This window comes from Balaenoptera musculus, chromosome 19, assembly GCF_009873245.2.
Source record: "Balaenoptera musculus isolate JJ_BM4_2016_0621 chromosome 19, mBalMus1.pri.v3, whole genome shotgun sequence".
Lineage (NCBI taxonomy): Eukaryota > Metazoa > Chordata > Mammalia > Artiodactyla > Balaenopteridae > Balaenoptera > Balaenoptera musculus.
In genome coordinates, this window is record NC_045803.1 from 10,353,071 (window position 1) to 10,359,156 (window position 6,086).

Here is a 6,086-nt window from a genome sequence, read left to right on the forward strand (position 1 = left end):
TTGACTTCCTTCTCTTTGAACTCCGTTCTGACTTAATTATTCTCCTCATTGTTACTATTTTTGGTAAACCAGTCTTAAAGTAGCCCTTTTGGACGGGATTTCCCTCATGTGAATCCAATCCTTCCTCTTTCAATTATGCCTGCTTCCTTTTTTTTTTTTTGTAGCGTCTTGACCTTTTTTTCATGTTTTGGATTCTTCTTTTTAAGTGTCCTTAAGCTTAAAGACATAAAATGTTATAATTCTGTCATCTGAAGTTTGGTGCCATCTCCTCCTGTAATTTGGTGTGTCTGCTGGTTCTCACTCATGGTGGCTTGTTTCCTCATGTGTATTGAAATTATGGATTGTGAGATCATCTTCAACAGGGCTTTATCTGCTGGAAATCCATGTGGACTTTTTGAGAGTCTGACCCTGAAGAGTGATTTTGGAAGAGTGATTTTCCCCACTTTTTTATTTCATAAACTGCCCCTTGAAGATTTTTGACAAATCAGAAGCCTTTCTCTCTTCTGATTTGTATTTCTTTACAAATCATAAAACTTCAACATTGTCATTGTCTGCAATGTCCAAAACAACTCACGTGGGAATTTTAATTATTTTTAGTTAATTTAAATTAAATAAAAATTAAGGATTCAATTCCTCAGTCACACTAGCCACTTTTCAAGTGCTCAGTAGCCACATGTGGCTAGTGGCTACCATTTTGGACAGTGCAGATAGAGAACATTTTCATCATCCCAGAAAGTTCTATTGAGTAAAGCTGATATACATTTCCATCATCCAGAAGTTCCATCGTGCCTCTTCCCAGTCAATATATGCATGCCTCCTCCCCATAAGGGGTAGCCGCTTCTATCACTGCCGATTAATTTTCATGAATATACTTTAAAAATCAAATGGTACTGGTACTAAGATATTTGTAACGAAGAAAAACAGTCCTCCTGCTACCTCTCCCTACTCCCATCTGCTTTCCAGAGGCTACTACTTTCAACTGCTATAGCTGTTTCCTCTGGTATTTTCTTGTATGTTTCTAAATATGCTGGCATTGCTATTTCTTGATTTGTCAATTTTAGACATTCTCTACTGATTTCCTGGTATAGTAGATGAGGTTTGAGGTCTATTAATCTGACTCTACTTTCCCTCTCCTCAATGAAATCATAATTTTTACATCAATCAATAGTTTTTTAAATGTTGTGATATGTAAATATGTTTTCACTGCAGAGCCATGCAGTATATTAGAATTTTCTCTCCACAAACTACTAAATTTTTGAGAATTAAATTTACCTCTGTCACTTGCTTAATTTTATTTGCACCTATACTTAATATTTTTCAAATGTTCCATGGAATCTTCCATATTACTAACAGCTCACTCAAGTTTTTTTTCCTCCCTCCTAAAGTCCTCTCTCCTACTTGAATGTGGGCTTGATGCTTTCTAGGCCTACACTAAGCTATCCTGGACTTCCCTGTGTTGGATATTGTTTCCTGGATTCCATGTCTATCTTTCTTTGTTGACTCTTCATTTTGCTGGAGCACATGCTCCAGTCGTTCCCTTAAAAGGGAGAGGAAGAGATAAAGATTTTTGAGTTCTTGCATGGCTTAATATATCTTCACTTTATCCTCCAACTTTATTATGGTTTGTCTGGGTATAAAACTCTAGGTTGGAAACATATGTATCCCTTGAAACTCAAATCTGTTTTCTTCCTAAGTTGGAATGCAAGTTTAGATAACAAAGGAAACCTGTTTGGTTTTTTGTTTTCCCCTCAGATTTGTTTTCATTCTCCCTCTGCTTTGAACTTGTATTTGACTTGCTTTATTCTGGAAGCTTTTGGGATCTTCTCTCTTTCTCTTGTTCTGAAATTTCATGAGGATATGCCTCACTGTAGCTTTTATTCATTAATCATTCTGACCCTAAGTCTGTCCTTTCAATCTGGAGACTCATAGCCTTTGGTTCTGGGAAATTTTCTTGTATATTTATGTGTTGGTTTCTTTGTGTGTGTGTGTGTGTGTGTGTGTGTGTGTGTGTGTTGGTTTCTTCTTCGTTTTCTTGCTCTCTTTTTCTGGAATTTTTATTATTTGGATGTTGAAGCTTCTGGTTTGAGCTTTCAGTTTTCTTATCTTTTCACCACTATTTTCCATCTCTTTGTTAATTTTCCCCTTACTTTCTAGGAAATTTCCTTGACTTTATCTTCTAATCCTTTTATTAAAATTTATGTTTCATCTATTATTTTGAATTCCCAAGAACTCTTTCTTGTTATTTAATTATTCATTTTTCATAGCCTCCAGTTCCTATTTTATAAATGTGATATCATCTATTATCTTGCTAGGTATTTTTTATAGTATTTTAGTTACAGGTGTTTTTGTGTTTGTTTTGTAGCTTTCTTTTTTTTCCTGTGTAATCTTTGTTTCTTCTGGGCTTCTTTATTTTGTATGTGTTTACACTAGTCGGATCTCTCTTTTGCATAACAGAGATATGTTAGTTTCCCATTACTGCTATAACAAATTATCACAAACTTAGTAGGTTAAATAACACAAACTTATTGTCTTTTAATTCCGGGAGTCAGAAGTCTGAAACAGGTCTCAGTGGGCTAAAATCAAGGTGTTGTCAGGCCATGTTCTTCTGGGGGGAATCTGTTTCCTTGCCTTTTCCAGTTTCTAGAGGTTGCCTATATTTCTACCAACAGTCTGTTTATGATGATTTAGTGTTCTCTAAGATTATAGAGATTTACTCTACCTTACTCCTCACTTCCTTCTGAGTCCTCACTAGCAGAATAGCTAACACCCATATTTCTACAAATGGTCTGCAAGGCTATCTAGGCTTTTCCCATCATCTTCTCAACATTCTTCCAGCCTCTGCCCATTGTCCAATTCCAAATCCACTTCCACATTTTTAGGTATTTGTTACAGCAGCACCCCACTTCCAGTACCAAAATCTGCACTAGCTTCCCATCGCTGCTTGTAACAAATTGTCACAAACTTGGAGGCTTAAACAATGCAAATTTATTATCTTACCATCTGGAGGTCAGACATCTGAAATGGGTCTCACTGAACTAAAATCCAGGTGTCAGCAGGGCTGAGTTCCTTTCTGGAGACTATGGGAAAGAAGCCCTTGCCTTGCCTTTTCTAGTTTCTAGAAGCTGGCTGTATTCCTTGGTTCATGGCCCCCTTCTGTCTTCAAAGCCAGCTCTTGCATCTCTTCCATCTCATACTTCCATTGTCACATCTCTATCTCTTGACTCTGACCCTCCTGGCTCCCTCTTTCACTTATGGCTACACTGGACCCATCCAGATAATCCAGGATAATCTCCCCATCTCAGAATCTTTAACTTAGTCACATTTGCAAAGTCCTTTTTGCCACATAAGGTAGCAAAGGAGAACAAGTAAACAAGGAGACAGGACTTCCCTGGTGGCGCAGTAGTTAAGAATCCACCTGCCAACGCAGGGCACACGGTTTCGATCCCTAGTCCGGGAAGAGCCCACATGCTGCGGAGCAACTAAACCCGTGCACCACAACTACTGAGCCTGCGCTCTAGAGCCCGCGAGCCACAACTACTGAAGCCTGCGCGCCTAGAGCCCATGCTCCACAACAAGAGAAGCCACCGCAATGAGAAGCCCATGCACTGCAACAAAGAGTAGCTCCTGCTCGCCGCAACTAGAGAAAGCCCACGTGCAGCAACAAAGACGCAAAGCAGCCAAATAAATAAATAAAATTTAAAAACAAAACAAACAAACAAACAACAAAAAAAAACCCAAGCAGACAAAAGTCCCTGCTCTCAAATTGAAACAGTATCTGGAACTTTGATTATATTTAGCAATTATTATTCCTTTTTTTTGAGATGTGCTATGATATTATGGTTATGTTTTTACAAAGAGTCTTTACTTTTAGAGCTACATTCTGAAATACTGATGGATGAAATGATATGATGTCTGGGATTTGCGTCAAAATAATCAACTGGTGGGAGGGGAAGTGGTTGGGGTGTAGATGAAGCAAGATCAGCCCTGAGTTGAAGATTGATAAAGCTTCATGTATGTGGGGCTTCGTTAGACTATTCTCTCAACTTTTGTATCCATTTGAAATTGTCCTTAATAACCGGTGATAAAATGCCCCTGGTTTTGTAGAGCTGACATTCTAATGGAAGAGACATACAACAAACAAAATGATAAGCAAAAAATATATTCTATCAGATGCTGATCGCTGCTATGGAAAAAACTAAAGCAGAAGTGGATATATTGTGCCTGATTGGAGGTGTATTCATTCATTTCCTGTGGCTACTGTCACAAGTGACCCCAAACTCAGTGGCTTAAAACAACACACATTTATTTTCTTACAATTCATAAAATCAGAAGTCTGAAGTTAGTTTCACTGGGCTGAAACCAAGGTGCTGGCAGGGCTGCACTCCCTGCAGAGGCTGTAGAGAAGAATCAATTGCCTTGTCTTTTCCAGCTTCTAGAGCTGCATTCTTGACATTCCTCGGCTCTGCCCTCTTCCTCCAACTTCAAAGCCCACAGCATGGCATCCGGCTTCAGTGTAGCAGTGCCTCTGTTTCTGTCCTGCTGTCAAATCTCCCTCTTATGAGGACACGTGATTACATTTAGGACGCACCTGGATATCTCTCAAGATCCTTAACCATCACACCTGCAAATTCCCTTTTGCCATATGCGGAAGGAAAATAAAAATGGAGTCAGTATCGCTAAGAGAACTCTCTAAAGTGGAGCTGAGAGGCCATCGACGAAGTGTGACTTACGCACATCCCAGCCTGGATGGAATCTGACCTTTTGACCACTTATTGTCTTAACATAGGCATCAAGAACATCTGCCAAGGGACTTCCCTGGTGGCACAGTGGTTAAGAATCCGCCTGCCAACGCAGGGGACACGGGTTCGAGCCCTGGTCCGGGAAGATCAAGCAACTAAGCCCGTGTGCCACAACTACTGAGCCTGCGCTCTAGAGCCCGCAAGCCACAACTACTGAAGCCCGCACGCCTAGAGCCCGTGCTCCGCAACACGAGACGCCACCGCAATGAGAAGCTCGTGCACCTGCTCGCTGCAACTAGAGAAAGCCTGCACGCGGCAGCGGAGACCTAACGCAGCCAAAAATAAATAAATAAATAAATAAATTTATAAAATTAAAAAAAAAAAGAACATCTGCCAAAAATGCAAGATACTTATCGGACCCTAACCCTAAAATAACTCATGACAGCCTATCTACTTGTGGGACCCTTACCCTAAAATAACTCTTGATTCCTTAAGGACAAGTATTCCCTGGCTTGTGTCAGAGCCAATCACGATTCTCACCAGACAACTTTAACAACCTTGTGGCTTTTGTTTTATAAGCCCCTGATGCTTTCTCTTCCTCAGAACACTCCTTCAGTTTTACCCAAATCTGTGTCTCCTGAATTGCAATTCTTTTTTTTCTTTTTTAATTTTTATCAGAGTATAGTTGATTTACAATGTTGTGTTAGTTTCAGGTGTACAGCCTGAATTGCAATTCTTAAGACCCCATATAAACTCTTGTTTGCAACCTTCTGTGTTTTGTTTTGTTTTGTTTTTGGTTGACCCATGTAACCTATGAACATTCATAGGTTCCAGGGCCTGGAGATCTTTGGGGACCATTATTCAGCCTATCCAGGGTGTATTGCAATTTAAACAGGGTAGTCAGGGAAGGCCTCGCTGAGGAAAGGACGCTTGAGGAAGACTCTAGGAAGGCTTGAGGGAGGTGAGGAAAGAAGCCATGCAGAGATCTGAGAGAAGAGCCTTTCAGACACAGAGAATAGTGACTACAAAGGCCAGGAGGAGGCAGGAGGCAGTCATTCTAATTGACTGCTGTCAACCACCCCTGTTTCCAGGTATTCATGCCCTTCAGTAGCCCCTCCCCCTGACTGTGGGCTTGTTGTAGTGATGTATCCTAAGGAATGCAATACACTAGGTCCTCACTATCCATGGGTTCCGCTCAACCAACAGCAGATTGAAAATACAGTCGTCCCTTGGTATAAGCGGGGGGGATTGGTTCCAGACCCCCACGGATACCAAAAATCTGTGAATACTGAAGCCTGTCATATAAAATGTCCTAGTACGGTTCGTCTTCTGTATCTGCGAGTTCTG